The 19,879-nt window shown below is 37.0% G+C and overlaps 1 long non-coding RNA gene across 1 annotated transcript; it reads left to right on the forward strand.

Annotated features, from left to right (window-relative positions):
- The first annotated feature begins 8,950 nt into the window (after positions 1-8,950).
- On the forward strand, positions 8,951-10,589 carry LOC115979668. The gene is made up of 3 exons (XR_004089138.1): positions 8,951-9,308; positions 10,252-10,359; positions 10,475-10,589. It is a non-coding gene; the product is annotated as an uncharacterized LOC115979668 (long non-coding RNA).
- The last annotated feature ends 9,290 nt before the right edge of the window (positions 10,590-19,879 follow it).

Below are 19,879 nucleotides of genomic sequence, written 5' to 3' on the forward strand. Positions count from 1 at the left end.
ACTTCTAGTTCGGCCAAGCAATTAGCTCGCGACTTAAACTCGTGACTCAGTCAAGTTGCAAGGTTAAGTCGCCAAACCATTCTGTTTAAGAAAAACTGACCTTTCGCATTCTAAACACATACCAGTATAAATACCCCTTATTTCCACGTATTGTAGAGAGCTTCCAGAGAAAATTTTGAGAGAGAAACCCTAAAGAAAAATAAGATTGACTCATCCACAATCTTCATCCTTTGATTCTCCAAATTCCTCTACTCTCACCCTCTCTATTGTTACATCCTTGAGAGATACATTTAGCCAAACCCTTTTCTCACTATACTCATATCTATGAGAAGGTTATTTGGTGCGTGGGAAACAGTTAGGAATGGACCAATTGATATTGGTTGATGCTATGGGCTATAGTGGAATCCGGTAAGGTAGAGAAGACAAAGGTTTGGTGTAACCTCGTTGGAGCAAAAAGCTTGGAGGGCTTAGGTACACTGGGTAGATTAGGCTTAGAGGGTCTTCTGTTGTTCATGTATCCCAACTTCATTCTCTAGTGGATTATTGACCGCTTAGAGGGCGACGGAGAGGTTTCAAGCCGAGAACTTCGGTTTTCTCTTCGATAACACATCGTTGTGTTGTCTTTGTGTTTGCATCTCTCTTTCCTTAATCTTTGCCATTTAATTTCTACTATGGTTGTGATTTTATTTGATTTAGATTGTTTTATCAATTCTGTTTTAGCTTATTTTTATATTCCGCACATACATTGTTTGATAATAAGCTTGAATTAGTAATTTGTAATATGGGAGTTTAAACGTTCATGGTGTTTTACACACTATTTGAACATTCACTCTCATATCAAAACTACTTCCCTTTTTTGTCACGAATGACAAAGGGCAAGTAACTCAAGCAGTCATCACGTTGCCACCGAAAGAACTAGCATCCTCATCCTCATCATCATCATCGTCGTCGAAGTCACCATCATCATCATCATCCTCGTCCTCAGATACCTCTGGAGAAGGAGAGGAAGACTCTACAAAGCCACCAAGGCGAGCCTGTTGTCGGGCAATACAGCCAATATAGGTGTTCACTTGACACAACTCATCACTAAGTGTGTCAAGGCGAGCATCCATGCGTTGAAACTACGCCATGACCACCTCGAGGGTCACACCATCCGCCAATGAAGAAGGAGTGGATGTAGATGGAGCGAAAGAAGTCGAAGGAGTTACTGTCTCAGTCCGTGGCCACTTCGATCGAAGTTAGGCCTCGCTTCGTCTAACGGTAGCTATGCTGAAGCTGCGCCATGACCACCTCGAGGGTCACACCACCCGCTGATGAAGAAGGAGTGGATGTAGAGCGGAAGAAGCCGAAAGAGTCGTCGTCTCAGTCCGTGACTGCTTCAATCGAAGCTAGGCCTCGCTCCTTCTAATGGTAGCAACGTCTATGGCATACATAGCAAAAAAGTGTGTAGAGTTAAGATAGGAGATAGAAAAAAATGGCGAAGAATTCACGTGATAGCCGAAAGGAAAATGAGCTTATCATGGGTCGCCATATTCCTATAGACATCTATAAGGGAGAGAATGAAGTGAGAGGGAAAATCTATAGTAAGTCCCTCAAGTATGGATAACAAAAATCGAGCACGTGGCTCAGTAATGGAGTTATAGTGAGACAAAGAATGAAGAATGAACGTCATCACCATGTTAAGAAACCTCGGACTTTTTGCAAAGCCCAAGCAAAGGGTGTTTTGACAATCACCCCAAAATGAAGGTGTCTTATAGAAGCGAGACGAGGGTTCATCTTTGGACACAATCCTAAGGCGCTCACAACCGAGGTAGTCAATAAACTCTACCCTCGGTATGTGTAGCACCTCAGATATAAGATTCGTAGAGACTACAATGCGTGTACCTTAAACGTGAGTAATAAACTGAGGTACATAATAGTCAAATCCGTGCATGTTGGAGTAAAACTCCTATATGATCATGGAAGGATAGGTAACCAAGATGCCATACAGTGACTCCTAACCCCTATTGTAGATGATAGTAGGAAGGTCAGATCGAAAAAGTCCGATAGAACGACTTAGCGTTCCGAATGAATGCTGCATTATGAAAAGTTCTCTGAAAAGTCCTTACGGGCTTTATCATCACGGAACCAAACGTGAGATGGAGTAAGATCAGCAAAAGGAGAAGAAGAAGATGCCCCAAAACAAAGAGAGTTTCGGGATGGAGTGGATTTCTGTTTAGATGCCATAGAGCAACTAACGAAAGAAAGAGAGAGAGAAACACGTAGAAAAGAACCAATACAGTTTAATATCAATATGATAGAAACAAAATTGGTACGTATGCATGAAAAATGAATGAACATATGACATGCAAAAGTAAAAACATCATGGGCTTAGCCCAATCCAAAACTACCAACACACATCATTTCAACATAGTAATCACACATCTAAAATGCATGAATCATTGATAAAATGCAAATGTGATGCAATGCATGATCATTTAAAATCATTTAAACAAAAAACCTATCCCAAAAACTTCACAAAAACCTCGACAATTTTGAAAAACCCCAAAAGTTAGGTCAAAAGGATGAAATGCATGATTAAATGTAAGAAAGGAGATCATACTAGAGGAAGAAATCACCTTTGAGGCCGAAGATTAAGTGAGGAAGATGTTTTGAGTGAGAGAAGGGAGTTTGGAGAGGTGAGGAGTCAGAAAGTGTCGAGAGAGATTGGTCAGAAATGAAGAAAAATCGCGTTGACTTTATATATAGACAAATACGCAGCTCGATGGATTGGCAGGTATCGAGAAGTGTCAAGGATTAAAAATAGCTAGATGGAGTTATCGAGAGGCGTCCACAGCAATTTGACCTCAATGGATCAAGAAGCTATCGAGAATCTATCGAGCATATAAAAACTTCCTCGATGGATCGAGAAGTTGTCAAGCAGCTATCGAGACTAATTTTCAAAAACCTCAATGGATCGAAATTGTGATAACAACTATCGAGAAAAGAAGCACAAGAGGCTCAATAGATAGCCTAGCTGTTGAGAGGTGTCGAGATTGCTTAAAACAATTTTTCAAAGAAGAGAAAAACACAAACATGAATGCAATCAAACATGCTACTTAACCAAAGATCCAAACAACCTTTTAAGCTCTCAAAAACATCTCTCAACAAGAAAAATGTCAAGCATTTAGATCCAAAACACACACACACACACACACACACACACAACAAGTCTAACCAATTTTGTATTTCAAAAACAAATCAAGACAGTTTAGTGAGCATACATTAACACATGTATTCCTTGTGATGGTCAAATCACATTGTACCTGCACATGTATCAAGAGTAGCAAAGAATATTGCGTGTTGTGTGTGAAAATATCGCAAGATTGCATAAGTGTCTTCATGGTATGACGATTTGAGATATGAGAAAATTACTTTACTCACACACAATCATAACTGCTTAATGGAGACTATCACCTTTGAGGTACATCCTATAACTCCTACATCTCCTAGAAGACAAGCTTGTAATCATATATAAAGCATTTTGATTCTTTTTGTTTTTATTTTTCTTTGATATTTTCTTTTAAACAAACCATGCATGGGCATATAGGAGAGAGAAAAGAAATACCCAATGATGTTAAGTATTTAACATTGCACTTTTACTATGCCAAAACATATAGATGTCATTTCATGATTGACAGGCAATAATGGTGAGATGGTTATTTATGCCTTTCTCTTAGGATTTTCTAGTCCTTCACATCATAAAAAGTGATACGAGTGTTAAGTACAAGAGATTGCTTAATCTTACTCATCACAAACATGAGCCACAAAGCTCACTTGCTTAGTTGAGCATAGAGATGCTCATCTAAGCTACAAAAGATACAAAGTTTAGAAAACTTTGTTTCAACGGCCATCCAAGGTACACAATTACCAATGTACACAAAATACACACTGTTTTTGTATTTGTCTGATTTTTCAATTTTTTTTTTTTATTTTTATGAAAAGCAAAATAGAACAAAATTGAAAATAAACAAACAAAAACATGTTAAACAAAACAAAGCATAAAACTAGACTAACTTAAAACAAAAAGGAAAAACACACAAGTAATGCATACTCAAACACAAGAAGGGGAGAGAGAGAGAAAAAAAAAAGTGACTAAATCACTTGGATCATTTTTCCTTCCACACCTTGGAAGAACCTTTTCGTTTGGTAAACCCTTAATCCAGTGCTGGGGGGAGAATTGAAACCGTTCAAGTTCGAAAGGAACATGAAGGCTTTAAATAGATCTCCAAGAGAAGCAAAAAAGGATAGAAACTGATTCTGATTTCTCGATGAGATCATATTATTGCTCTGTTGAGTGGCTAACCACTTATAGCAATTTGGTCGAGTATGTCTAGCTACTCCACAGCGATGACAGAGATGTTACTTCTTCTGTTTATATTTTTGAGTATTTCCCTTCTTACCCTAGGGTTTTTAGTCTCTTTCTTATCAAGCTTAGGGGGGTGCTCCTAAGATAGATTTACCCTTGTCTATGTTCTCACTAGCTAAAACAATTTTCACATCATTGTTCTTAGATTCTACATTATTAGCAGGTGAAACAAAAACAGTAGTACTAGTAGAAGCAATACTAGGAGAAGAGAAATCATATCCTAAACCGGTTCGATCAAAAGCAGATTTCTCAAGGTTGAGCATCTTGTCAAGTTTTGCACTTGGAGTTCTTTCCAACTAAGCTCTGACTTGGAACAGCTCTGCCTCAAGCTTCTTAATCTTCTCAACCAAGAAATTATTTTCAAACCGCAGTGCTCCAATGGTTTGATTAGCTTCATCAAACTTTGTGGAGATTTCTTCTCGTTTAAGCTCCACATCACTGAGCTTCTTGGTGGCCAACCTATACAACTTCTCACACTTTTAAGAGACCTTTTATAATTTTGCATAGATTGTATGGATGTCATCTTGTTCATCCATCTTCTCAAATTTAGACTCCACCAAGTCCTTTTATTCATCCATATCTTCAACAATCCCCTCAGTAGGATTTATAGTGGTAGTGAAGGTATTACGGATTCCATCATCCTCATTATCAGAATCATCTTCAGGCTCGGTGTCGCTTAAAGTAGCAGCAAGTGTCTTGCTCTTCCCAATGGTCTTGAGATACATAGGGCACTCTTGTTTCAGGTGACCGAAACCCTGACACCCAAAGCACTTTGGTCCTAAGGGAATAGTGTACTGACCGCTATTCTTAGCATCCTTCTTTCCTTTGTCTTGGTTCTTGAACTGAGACGAACTGGACTACTTGTAGTCTTTGTCAAATCCTTTAGCATTGGCATTCTTTATAAACTTTTTGAATTGCCTAGTGATATAGGATTTCATCTTAGAATTTTCATCGTCTAAAGACTCATCAGTGTCACTGCTCTTAGTCTTCAATGCCATACTCTTGCCCTTACTAGAATTCCCAATCCTTGTCAAACCCAACTCATAGGTCTGCAGATTGCCAACCAGCTCTGTCAAAGGAATTTTGTCAACATCTTTTGATTCCTCAATCGCAGTGATCTTGGCATGAAATCTCTCCGGTAGAGATCTGAGCACCTTTCTAACAATCTTGGGTTCGGGAATGGTTTCCCCAAGATTAAAGGCTAAGTTCACTCTATCCTTGAGCTTGGCATAGAACTCATCGAATGACTCATCCTCCTCCATCTTAATCTCTTCAAAGCTTGTGGTAAGCCTCTGAAGCTTTGAATCCTTGACAACCTTGGTTCCTTCATAGGTTGTCTAGAGGATGGTCCATGCTTTTTTTGCAGTTTCAGTGGAAGATATCTTCTTGAACTCCTCATTCGTGACTGTACTGAATAAGGCATTCAATGCCTTGCTATTGAAATTAGCCGCTTTGATTTTTGCATTATCCTAATCAACCGGCGCTTCCTTAGGCTTGGTCCAGCTTATCTCCACAACTTGCCACACTTTTTCATCTAATGATTGCAAGAAAACTCTCATGCATACTTTCCAGTATGTATAGTTAGTGTCATCAAATAAATGAGGTATAATTAAAGATTATCATCTATCCATGACAATAGGGGTCAATAAATCACACAGCAAAGATTAACCCTAATCAGAGTGTGCCTACTCTGATACTACTTGATAGGCCAAGAATGTATTGACCTCTTATGATAAATTAACCAATTAATTAGTCAACTGAATTAGTTAATTTAATTAACATGCAATATGCATGGTAGCACAAACAAATTATTAATTAAGTTAATATGCAGGAATAAAGTTGACACGGTGATTTTTTTACAAATGGGAAAAACATCCAAGGCAAAAACCCCACCGAATGATTCTAAGGCCACCACTCTTGAGAATCTACTATTATCACAACAAACGGTTACAAGTAAAGAAATCCTAGTACCTTATACCAACCTACAGTTAAACCCTTACCCCAATACTCAATCGGACTTGTTCTGTAGTAACAATCTCTCCTTTTCAATGCACGGCTCCCAGTACGTGACTAACCAATTGATGCATAGATTCAAGTACATGACTAACCACCAACTTGAGAAGGATGTTGGCTGCAAAGTCCTTCAGTTCATGAACACAATGAAGATCACGAAGCTCCTTGTTTATAAAACCTTACGGCGTACAAATGCAGCAGTTTCTTGAAGAGGAAGATGAACTAGGGCAAATTGGCTCCAATCACAATATGCTTGTGAATAACCTTTGCATCAAGTTGCACTCACTTGCATCATCTGTGACGGCCCTTAAAATAATCATTATATATGTTTAGGGTTATGAGAAAAGAAAGCCTAAACATGCATACACAAATTGGAGTGAAATCAAATTTGAAAATCTGATTTTCTTAAATCTCGATAGATAGGGTATCTATTGATCAGTTGTCGAGCATCGGGCAAAAACTGCCTTTTAAACCTCAATAGATGCTATCTGTCGAGCTTTAAAATTCAACACTTCTTCACTTGATTCTTGGATAGATTTGCATGACTTTAACACTTGGACTTGAAACCTTGTTCCTTGAAATATTAAACACATCCTAGATCTACCAAATTACAAGTAAAGTGTGTTTTGTCAAAGGATTAGTCAATTCTACATTTACATATGTTTCTAACATGATTCACATATGTCCTAACATATAGCTTATAAAAGAAACTATTTTTTGGAATATGTCATTGTTCCTCACATTCAGTTTCTTTGACAACAATTTGAAACAAAAACCATCAAAAATTATACTTATGTGAATTCATTAAAATCAATCTTAACCATTTAGATTTCCTAACTTGTTTTAGTGACATGTAATATATATATAACCAACATTATAGTATTTATTCTATGTACTTAAAATGAGTATTAATTGGATAAATACATTTATTTATTTATATTAATTATTTTAAGTGGTGCATTAATTATTTAAGTATAATGAAATTTTGATGTCATTTTTCTAATATTTATATAAGAAATAGTTGATTTGAAATATGACATTGTTTTTGAAATTTAGTTACTTTTACAATAATTGAAACTTAGTCCAAAAATAAATAAATAAATAGTTGTCAATTCAAACAAGCAATAGATTCATATTTTTAACAACTTTCTATTTAGTTGATTTTTAATCATTGTAACACATAATAAATATTACACAAGATCCTTATAAAGTTTAGAACTACGTGTTTGGGGTGCATATAAAGGGAAAAAAATACCCTAGGGTTGAACAAGTGATGTGAAGAGATGAGAATAAAACTAAAATAATAAAGTTTAATTGAAGAGATTTTTTATGGTTTAGTAAAGTTAATTTAAATTGAGAGAAAATGACAATATATTAAGGCGCTAAGGTTTTGGGATTCACACACAACACATCTATTGGTAGGTTTAACAATATTTATTTTATAACTCAACTAAAATTCATACGAATGATGATCTTAGTCAGATGATTTAATAATAAAAACTCAAGAATTAATTGTCTAAGGTAGTTTCATGAAATTGATTGATTTTAGGCAAAACAAAACTAATGAATTAGTTCGCAAGAAATACTAAGCCTTTAATGTGACTGGAGTCTACAATAAATCAAAGAATTATACAAAACTAAACATTTTTCTAGATGAGTAAATCAATCAAAAACATAATAAAATAAGCATTAAAACAATAAAATAATTGTTAAGAACATACCAATAAATGATTAGGTTTCACTCTTTTCCTTAGCAAGGCAAGCAAGTCATAACACAAATAAAACTCTAAAATTGGTAAAGAAACTTTAAGAAAACCTAAATTACGGTCTATGGCAGCTCTCCCCTAAATTTTTCCCTAAAGATTCTTTAAATAAGTCAAAGAATTCTATTACAAGTTGAATTTCCATTTGGAGAAAATCTCAGGTTTTTAGGCTTCACTTAACTGACATTTTTGGCCTATTTAACTTCAGAATTCAGACTTTTGGTAAACTACAAAGTTGTAGCCCTTTAAGTTAACTTTACAGCCCAGCTTGAATCATCTCGATTGAACATCTGAGCCAAAAGTTATGCTCCAAATATGGCTCAGCCCACAAGGCCAACAATTATGTGGGGAAGAGGAAGAGGAATGGTACCGGGTGAGATAAAAATTGGGCTTGAAATGGTATAGTGAATAGTGATTACTGATTACAGAGCCCGGAGTCACCACAACATGGCCCAGCCCACAAGGCCAACAGTGAGACACAGACAGTAATCTTGATCTTTTTGTTTCCTTTCCCCGCTCTTGCCTCTCTCGGAGAGAGAGAGAGAGCCTTTCCCCGCTCTTGCCTCTCTCGGAGAGAGAGAGAGAGAGAGATCCGAGTTTTTGATTCAAAACATGATGATGATGATGAGTTTATGTGTGCAGTGGTAGCTGGTTTCTCTTTGATGATTGGTCTCGGAATTTCTGCCTTTATTGCCTCCATTCTTTGCTCTGGTGCTTTCTTCCACAACGCCAAGGAAGTCTTTTAATTCCATTTCAAGGTATTTACTAGTCTTTTTTGGTAGAATATAGTGATTTACCATCGTTATCATCTCCTAAACTCAACAAAATATATTGCTTTTTCTGTAGCCATTAATTAGAGGACGGTTGATTTCCAATTAGGCTCACAAAATGCTATGACAATAATGTTATTAGGCCTTGCTAATTCATTATACGGCAATTTGTATATAAAGGACCCAATGAACATTGAAATGCTCATTAATCCAACAAATGAGGAACTAACTATCACTTGAGATCTTCTCAGATGAAGCTTCCATTGTATGGTTGATGGAGGTGTAGCTGCAGAAGAACAATTGCTCTGGATGGCATGCTAGATATGTACTCCTCATTATGAGCAAAATTCATCGGTACAAAAAAGATATTTATATATATTAGATTTTTTTTTAGAAGAATATAGATTAGAAGTTATTTTAAGCTTTTATGGGTTTTAGATTTCTCTACTATTTAGACCAGTTTTCTGTTTTGGTAAATCCCAAACTTATTAGATACTTGTTGATCTGATAATATGATAGGACATCTCTTCCTTTTAAATGTTAATTTCAATTGGTACTTCTTTGTGTTCAGGTCCCTCATCCTCATTATAATTATCGAATTATCAAAAAATATATATATAATAAGAAAGAAGTTTTTTTTTTTTTTTTCTTCTTTTTTGTAACTAGTGCTAACTTTGCAAAACAAACACATTATAGTACATAAGACAAGGATAATAGCTCACATAATTTTGACTTATGAACAGGTTGCTTAGAAACAATATTGTCCAACATTTAATATATTGCAAGATTAATATGTCAAGTGCAGTCCTAGTCAAAACTACTTCGAGTTCTCTAAGTGCAATAGTTGCTAATATGTCTGGGACTTGGGGTGCCCAAACTAGTGCCATGAAACGCATACATTGAAAATCCAAATATGGATTTTCATTCTTGTATTAGAATCTACAAGATGAATATGCAAGCAGAGTATAAGTTTATTAATCTCATGGTCTACGTTGGTTGTTTCAGACTATAATTTGTAGTATGTTGATTGTAAACAGGTTTGCAGGAAATTAATTGTTACTGATTCAATGATTAGCACTTATTAGATATCCCTTTGCAGTTGGCCAACTTTATATTTTCATTACAATTTGCTTTTGTAGCTTTGTGGTAGTCTGTTTTGTTATAAATCATTGCGAAAAGTGTACATTCAATTACTACTTACTACAAGGATGTGAAATATAATGTATCTGTATTACAGTGAAAAATGCATTTTTGAACAGACCAAGTCTTTTGATAAAAACATGATTTCGTCAAACAGAACAAGTAACGGCTTTATTCATCCAAGCATCTCAAACACTGAGATGGAAAGATTTATTACCAACCAGAACACTTATGTGGCACAACAGGCTTTAAGTTGAATGGGAATGTAATTTTCTTTTTACTACACTCTTTTCAGGTTTTTACTTGTTATACTGTCATTTTAGTGCTTTTCACAGACTAATATGGATATAATAACTTGTGTATTGAATTAATATTTTTAGGTGTTCCTGGAAGTACGGAAGGAACTTCTAACTATTATGGAGTGACACTATGTTTCCACTCGCCTGTATGTACTCAAAGAATGTAGCATTTTCCCCACTATTGAGCAATAAAAATCTGGCAATTTTGATATTTACTAGACTTTTTTCAGCATTTTTTTTTTCAATTTAATATTCTTATGTATCTTTTAGGTTGCCCTTCCATATAAAATCTAGAGGTTGAACATTTTGGCTTACAAATTTGTATACTGTAGCTTGTAGCAAGGCTGGCACTAGGCTTAGGCCTAAAGCCTCCCATGGCCTCTCATACAAAAAGACCCCAAAATTATATTCTCACCCAAGGGAGCCCCTTAATTCAGTTTCAAGGTATTGATTTTCTACCCCTTCAATATCCAAAGTCACCTTCATCTTCATGAACGGGTTTTAGAGAGCTGGAGTATGGCAATCTAGCTTTGTTAGCCAAGCAAGGTTGGCTTCTAATCCACAATCCACAATCATTAAAATTCCAAGTACTGAAGGCTAAGGTTTTTTTCTTACATATCATTCCTAGAAGCCCCAATGCCCACCCAATCATCTTACACTTTGCATAGTATTGCACAGGCAAGACATGTTATTATTGATTTATTGTGGGAACATGTTAGGGTATTGGCAATGGGGATAGCATGCAAGTTTGTCAAGATGGAAAACTCTATAGACATCCATTTACATGCCAAAATCCAAACATACTTAAGTGACAACTTGTGATTGGTGCACCAAAATCAAGTTTTTCATTAAGTTACAAATGGTGGTCCCATGTACAAGTGTCGATATCCAACCAAAAATTGTCACCCAAGCATGTAGTAGATTTGAGTGTGGAAATAGTTTTGCCTGTAGGCGGACTGTTGGCAAGACCAATGGTTATCGACCCCGACCACTTATCATGTCTAGCTCAACATGTCAGCCAATGCTACCCTTCGCTCCTTTTGGAATTCACTCTAGTCTCTACAAATGCAACCGAAAGTCAACTTCATATGGAGGATGTGTAATGGAATCTTGTCCACTTAAACAACTCTGTTTAAGAGAGGAGTCATCTCTAAGAGTTATGTGTGTTTTGTACCAAGGGTGTAGAGACTGATATTCATTCATGTCTAAGGGGTCTAGAACATAAGTACTATTACATCAACTACAGGAATAGCCCAAGACTAGATGGGATTCTGTGAAGATCATCATGACAAAGTTTTAATCGCCTGACATTGAAATCTCTATCTTAATCCTATGCAATGCATGGAGGCTGGGTGATACACACAGCAATTTGGAGTCTTAGTGCAGCAAAGCAAAGATGGCAAAATTACAATTTCATGAGATCAGAACTATGCAAAATCATAATGTTGTTCTGGGCCTTCTGGCTTCCAAAATGGTCACATCCTCTCTAGCAGATTGATATGTAAGTTTAGTTTGGCCAATGCCTCTACCAAATTAAGACTCTTAGGAGGAATTGAAGCTGTGATCTGTGATGCAGCTAGAAAAATGTTGGTAGCAATAGTGGAATCATTACGACAGTGATTGCTCCTTCCATAAGCATGTTATATTGTTATGCACTACTTCAAGATCTCCTCTACTGCAAAGATATGGGTTTTTGGGCACTGAAAGTTGACTGTGGTAATAGGCTGTTTTACCCTTTGCTGACAGTTGTGGCACCATGTTTCTCCAAACTGGGTCTGCTAGTTGATTCAATCTCTACTCACGGGCTTTCAAAAGGTTTCTTTTTGTTAGGACATATGTGATTCACTTTGTAAAATTGTAATTTACAACTATATGTTTTGTTGGCTTTAATTCCGTGTCAAATTTGATTGTAATTATGTTCAATCTTTTGTACCCTGTATTTAATGTGGGATTTAATTGTAAGGGTTATGTGTGAGAGAGAGAGAATGTGAAGACTCAAGCAAATTGAAGACTGAAGAGTTTTCGCGAGTAGCTCATGACTAAGCATCCCGCGAAATGATGCATGTGTCCTGCACATGACTGGAATGCGAAGAGTCAGAACAGGATGGAAACAACTGTGTTTCACAAGTAGCTCACGGGTAAGGCCTTCCCGCGAGACACTCACGAAACATTCTGCTTTGCCAGATTGTCCTATCTGATACACACTTTTTGTACCCACACTATATATACCCACATTACCCACAGATGTTGAGGAGTGCTTCTAAGAGAAAACCCTAGTCACAAACCTTGAGAGTTAGAAATTGTTATACCTACATTTTTCTACACAATTGCTAGTGGATTTTCCTCAACTCCTATCTCTCCATTTCCATACCATTGAAAGGTTGATAGTCCAAACACTTACCACACCCTTTCAGAGTGTCAAGTGAGGTTTTGGTACTGCTGGAAAGTATTGGAAGAAGCTAGGTTTTGGCGGATGCAATCAGGTGTATTGCGAGATCCGGAGAGCTAGACAAGACATGGTTTTGAGAAGCCTTGTTGGAGTAGGAGCTTAGAAGGTTTAGGTACATCAAGTAGATTAGGCTTGGAGGGTCTCTTGCTAACCCATGTATCCCAACTGATTGTTTAGTCGATCGATTACCGCTTGGAGGGCGGCGGAAAGGTTTTTCGTCGAGTTCTTCGATTTCCTCTTCGATAACACATCGACGTGTTATCTTGTGTTTGCATTCTTCTTCCCTATTCTTTTACCTTTCATTTTATTGCTGTGTTATAATGATTATGAGTTAGAGTAGCTTGTTTGTTTATCTGCTCGCATTTACTCTATTCCGCACTTAGTATTAAGTTAGAGTAAAATCAATTGAGCCGTAACTTTAATTTGGGGGTCTAAATAGCTACTGTGTTTTCACATATTTTCGAGGATTCAATTGGTATCAGATCAGATACACTCACTGTGGTTTAATTACTTGAGTGTGATCCTTGACCCTTTGTGATGGACCGGTCACAATCTTTCAATGCTCCACCAATCTTTGATAGGGGCAATTATGCCTTTTGGAAAATCCATATGAGGGCTTTCTTGTGTGCTATAAATGAGTTCGTATGGAATTCTGTTGAGAATGGGTATGTTAAACCCACAACAGCTAAGTGCGAATGGGACAAGGCAGTTCTTTCATTAGCTAATGCGAATAGTAAGGCCATTAATGCTATATTATGTGGTGTCCCCTGATGAGTTTCACAAGACATTGCATGTGGAGACAGCCAAGGAAGCTTGGACGATTCTTGAGACTACCTATGAAGGTACCAAGAAAGTCAAGGACACAAAGCTCCAAATGCTTACCACCAGATTTGAAGAGCTTAAGATGGGTGATGATGAAGCTTTCGATTCATTCTATGGAAAGCTCAATGAAATTGTAATTGCTAAGCTCAATCTCGAAGAGAATAATGAGGATTCTAAGGTGGTGAGAAAGATTTTGAGGTCTTTACGAGAGGGCTTCCGAGCAAAAGTTACAATTATAAAAGAGAGTAAAGACTTGGATAAGATCAAAATCCAAGAGCTAATTGGATCTCTCCAAACATATGAGTTGAGACTGCCTTCTTATAAATCGAGCAAATCTCTTGCTCTTAAAACCATCACCGAAAGAATGGACGACTCCTCTGAAGAGGATGATGTGGAGAAGGAAGTAACATTCCTTGTAAAGAACTTCCGAAAATTTCTAAAGATGAAAAACAATGGGAAGACTTTCAACAAAGGAAAGTTTACATCCTCTAAGGGTGATAGGAAGGAGTTTAAGAAGATGGGAAGGAGTTTCAATCCCCTCAAGGAATTGTGTGTTACGAATGCAATGGCCATGAGCATCTCAAGAAGGAGTGTCCTAACTACCTGAGAGGAAAGGGTAAAGTGTTTGCCACTACCCTTAGTGATTCTGACAGCTCAAGTTCAGACACTGAAGGAGAATGTGACAGTGAAGGGAATTATAGGGCTTTTATGGCTATTGCCTCAGTTGATTCAAAAGATGATTCGAGCAATTTGGTTGATGAACTTGGTAATATTTTTGAGGATGAGGAAATTGAAGAATCCGAAGATGAAGACGTATGCCAAATGAAGGGGAGAACAACTTTTAAGAAGCCTATGATTCTCTGCTGGAAGATTGTGGCAAATACGCCAAAGTTGCTAACCTTGCTATGAAAAAGATGAAAAATGTTGAAAAAGAGCATAAGGGTATACTTGTGCAACTTAAGGAATCAAAGTGTATAGAAGAAAGACTCAAAGGAGTGTTGGTTGCATCTTACTCTAAGATCAAGTTTCTTAAACTTGAAATTATTCAAGCAAATGTCAAGGTTGAGCGCATCTCCACCAAGAAATTTAACAATGTGCTATTTTCTCAAAATCTTCACATGATAAGACCAGTTTGTGTTATACTGGAGAAGGAAGTTCGAGCAGCGAACCCAAGAAGGAAGTGAAGTTCGTTTCAGCCAAAAATGTTAAGAAACTTAAAGAAGTGAAGCCTGAGATTGAGACCCCTGCTGTAGTAAAGAAAAACATTGGTGCAAAACCAAAGGAAAAAGGGAAGTCATTACCCAAAAATCAAATGGGACCTCAAGTAAAACACTTGTGTCATCATTGTAAAGTACAAAGACACACAAGGTCGAATTGTTTCAAGCTTCATGCACTTAAGAGGGCTGATTCTATGCGTGGCCAAGAAAATTCAAGGAGAAGACCAAGGGAAGCACAAGCTAAGGGAGATAGTGAAGGACATCTCATTGGAGACGTGATGGAAATACTGAAAAACATATCATTGTGCCTTACTAGCTTTACTCCGAGGTTTGAAAGTTATGTTGGTCGTATCCCGCCATCTAAGGTTCTCACCCAAAATACTCATAAAGAGTGGGTGAAGAAGGGTTCTTATGCATGATCACCCTCTATGCCCATGCATTAATACTTCCGATGTTTAGGGTCATAGGTTCATGCATCATGACATGCATAATTCATTGTGTGTCAATTGCTTTCGGTTTTTAGCATGTTTCTTTTACAAGTTTTTGTTTTGTTCTTGTTTTTGTTGATCTTACTTTACTTGTTCTATTTTTGAGTGTGTTCAAAAATTCAAAAACCCATAAAAATTGAAAAATCTTCAAAAAGTTTAATTGCTTGTGTTATGTATATCACATGTGAGTTTGGCCTAGTACCTTCGTACTAATGACGTAGTGTATTTACGAGCTTAACTTGTTATGTATGGACATATATCTTTGTGGGAGAAATCTTGAAAACTATGTGTGACTGTTGTAAATAGATCTTCAAGCTTGTCATGAATGATTGTTCAATAGCCTTGATGGTCTTAATACTTGCATAGACTTGTATCTATATATCTTTCTACTTTTATTTTTTATGTTTTTGCAATAGAGCTCACCAAATGTAAATCTCAAAATGCAAAAGAGATTATGAGCTACTAGTATTGACTAGGAAAAAAGGGAAAGCGACTTTTGTATTGAAATGTATGGTGCTCAAAAAGCCAAAGGCTAACTCTCAATGTTGAAATATAAAAAATTTCAAGCACCGATCTCAAAAAGGAGATGTATTATCTAAAGAGGATCAAATGTTATGATTTATGCAAAAGCCAAATGAAAAGCTTCTAAGTTTTGTAATCATTCTCTTGTGAGAGGTCATATATGTTTATTTTCATAATTGAGATAGACCTCTTGAATTAGTAACAGTTGTGTATGACTTGATTGAATTGATCATTGAAGTTTCACCCTAGTTTAAGGACTATTCCACATTTGGTACTCACCCACAACACACAAGACTTTGATTCAATTAATGCTTATCTCATTTGTGTGATTGTACATGTTCAAATGTGATGTGTATGCTCAATTATTTGTTGATCAAACCCAAAAAGATTTTTGAGTGTTTTATATGTTTTTGAAAGTGATTTTATAATTTCGTGCTTTTTAGTTTTTGTTCAAAATGCTTTTTGCGTTTTTCTTCAAAAACTTATTCAGAGGCAGTTTCACGAGAAGCTCGCGACTTAGAGCTTCCCGCAAAACCAGCTTAAGGGAAATAATTTTTTTCTTTAGTTTCATACAAAGAGTCTTGCTACTGTCTTGTGGGTATTTCGCTACTAAACCTTTCTCGCGAAATGCTTTTTAGGAAAAAACTGGAAATTTTTCAATTTCATACAGAGGCTATCGCGACTGTCTCACGACTATTTCGCGACTAATAGCTTCTCGCAAAAGCTTTTGTGCTTCTTGCGACTAATCTCGTAACTGCCTAACCTGCGAAAAATGCGTGTTTTCGGTTTTATATAGCAAATGTGACAGTTTTTCAAACTCACTTCATTTCCCTCGCACTACATCTCTTGAACCCCTCTCAACCCAAAATCATTTTTCACTCAAACCCCTTCACTCTCAAGCTTGTTTTCTGCATTTTCATCTTCAAGGTATGTTTTCTAAAACATTTTCTTCTCTTTTGTCTTAGTTTATGTAGAAATTAAGTTAGGGTTTCCAAAATTGGGGATTTTTTCAAAAATGGGTTGGGATTTATGTTTTTGTGAAAAAATTTTCAAAATTTTTGATTGGGCTGAGTCCCATTTGATCTTTGTGCATCTGTGTTGGCCCTTTGTGGCAATCTAAACATGTATTGAGGCAGATTTCATCATGTTTATGCATTGTTCATTTGTGTTGTTCACTGTTGCATGCTATGTGTTTAACAGAATGTTCATATGACATTCTTGTGTTGGATTGAACTCAACTGAGCTCCATTCCTTGGGCATACCCTTGATTAAATTTGGGTAACATGTTTTAGTCAAAGGGTGTGTTTTACACATTTTTCCCTTTTTGTGCCATGCCATGCACCTCCTAGGCACACAATAGGCACTCTCTAAGCACACCCCATGCATCACCTACTGCACACATATGCACAAAACATACACACACATGCACAGTTGCTATTTTCTTGCATTTTGCATTGTTTACATGTCTTAGCACTCATTACGTGTTACTTTTAAGTTTGTTGTGTTATGTTATAAGTGTTTTTACTTCTGTTTTGGACTAATTTGAATCTAATCAAGTTTTATGTTCTGTTTTATGTTTGTGCACCTGTTTCTTTTCTTGGTTGTCTGTGTAAATGTGCAGATGTCTCCTACCAAACATTCTGCGACCAAGAAGTCATCAAAACGTGCTTGCACAAATTCTGACAACTTCAAGTCTATTGAGGTAGATTTAAAGTATAATGACTGCTGCAAAAGAGCAACGATTATCATGGAAAGGGTCGTGAAATTGGATACCCTTGAGGACACCTTCATACTTGAAGTGTTCAAGGAAAGGACGTAGACAAAGCTCCTGAATCTAGCTGGAGTTGTATACTCGGAGACCATAAAGGAATTTTTCTCCAATGCAAGTGTAGAAGAAGATCATATAGATTGCTGGGTGAGACACAAAGAGTTTGTGATTACAAGGGAAAGCATACAAGAATTTTTGGAGATTCGTCCTCCCTCACAACCAATCACAGTCCAATGTGAGGATCGCTTGGACCCTACTGAGGAAATGGTGTTAACTCTTGGTGGTACATTTAAGAAGACCTCCATGAACACAATTCCATTCAATCCGGAGATGAGGACTCTTGCTCATGTGATGATCCACAACTTATATTCGGTTACCAACCTCACGACATTGTCCGCTCCAAGGACAATTTTTTTGTACGATCTCTTTACTCACAAGGAGATTGATATATGTGGACACATCTTCCATCTGTTGAAGAAGAGCATAGAGAAGCAGAACTCCAGAACAATCATGCCATTCCCCTCACTCATAATGGGCCTCATTGCAAAGTCAAGGCTCAAACTTCCGAGTGGTCTTACTGTGGTTCAAAGAGACTATCCCATTGGTGCACATACAGTGACTCAAAGCATAGCCCACATCAAAGGCTCCAGAACTGGCGTGTCTTCAATACCACGGGATAGTGTTGAGGAGGGGGGTGGCGATACAGAGGATGAGATTGATAGATTCACTTCTGCACCAGAGACTTCAGCTCAGCCATCTTCTTCAGCACCAGCATGAGGACCAGACAAACTTGATCGCCTCCTAGCTAAAGTGGACCTGATGTTTACCATGCTTGACTCCCATGTGTAGCACACTGCAGACCAGTTTGCATTCAGGGTCAGATCATGGCATTATCTTCTCAGATCGAGGACTTATCCGTAAACCATGGTATAGATTCAAAGTCCGACCAATTCTAACCTCTTTGGCCATTTCTGGTCAAAAAATGGGAGAAAATTTTGAGGGGGAGCTTGTATAGTTAAGGGGGAGCATAGCTTAGGCTTAAAAACAATTGGTTCATACAGGCGGTTTAGCATTATTTATTTTAACTTTTATAATTGTTTGTTTAGATCTCTTTATTGCTTTCTTTTAAAACTTTAGTATTCTGTTTTTAATTTCGGTTTATATTCAGTAGTTGTGTTTATCTCAATGCTTTGGAGCATTTTTTAGTACTTTTAGATGTTGATTATATATCTTTAGTACCTCTCACTTGTACCCTAGTAGGATCTTGTATCCTAGATGCAAATACTTCGTGTATTTTGTATTGGTTTTGTGTTGGACATGCAATTGATCCTTGTGAGTGATCTTAATTGCATTGCATGTTCGAATGAGCATTTACTAGTTAAATGTTCATTGTAGTCATTTTTTAATGATTGTTCTTGTATGATCAAGATATGCTTACATGTTTTATAGTGTTTACAAACTTGATCGCACTTTACTTGCTCATGTATGTGCCATGTCTTTAACTTGTCATGAGCTTAATGAAAGTTTTGTTTGTGTGCAAGTGTTTCAGGTTACAGGTATATACGTGCAAGTGCTTCACAGCTTCTAAATTAGGTCTGAGTGAGTTTTGCCACTGTTCACAAACTTACGTTTAAGTCTAGAGTCTGTTTTAGGGTTTTGTCATGGAATAGCCAAAGGGGGAGACTGTAAAATTGTAATTTACAACTATATGTTTTGTTGGCTTTTATTCTGTGCCAAATTTGATTGTAATTATGTTCAATCTTTTGTACTTTGTATTTAACGTGGGATTTAATTGTAAGGGTTGTATGTGAGAGAGAGAAAATGTGAAGACTTAAGCAAATTAAAGACTGAAGAGTTTTCGCGGGTAACTCGCGACTAAGCATCCCGTGAAATGATGCATATGCCTTATACATGACTGGATTGTGAAAAGTCAAGACAGGATGGAGATAGTTGTGTTTCGTGAGTAGCTCGCAAGTAAGGTCTTCCCGTGAGACACTAGCGAAACATTCTATTTTGCCAGATTGTCCTATCTGATACACACTTTCTGTACCCACATTATATATACTCACATTACCCACATATGTTGAGAAGTGCTTCAGAGAGAAAACCCTAGCCACAAACCTTAAGAGTTAGAGATTGTTATACCCACATTTCTCTACACAATTGCTTGGGGATTTTCCTCAACTCCTACCTCTCCATTTTCATACCATTGAGAGGTTG

This window comes from Quercus lobata, chromosome 3 (assembly GCF_001633185.2).
Source record: "Quercus lobata isolate SW786 chromosome 3, ValleyOak3.0 Primary Assembly, whole genome shotgun sequence".
NCBI lineage: Eukaryota > Viridiplantae > Streptophyta > Magnoliopsida > Fagales > Fagaceae > Quercus > Quercus lobata.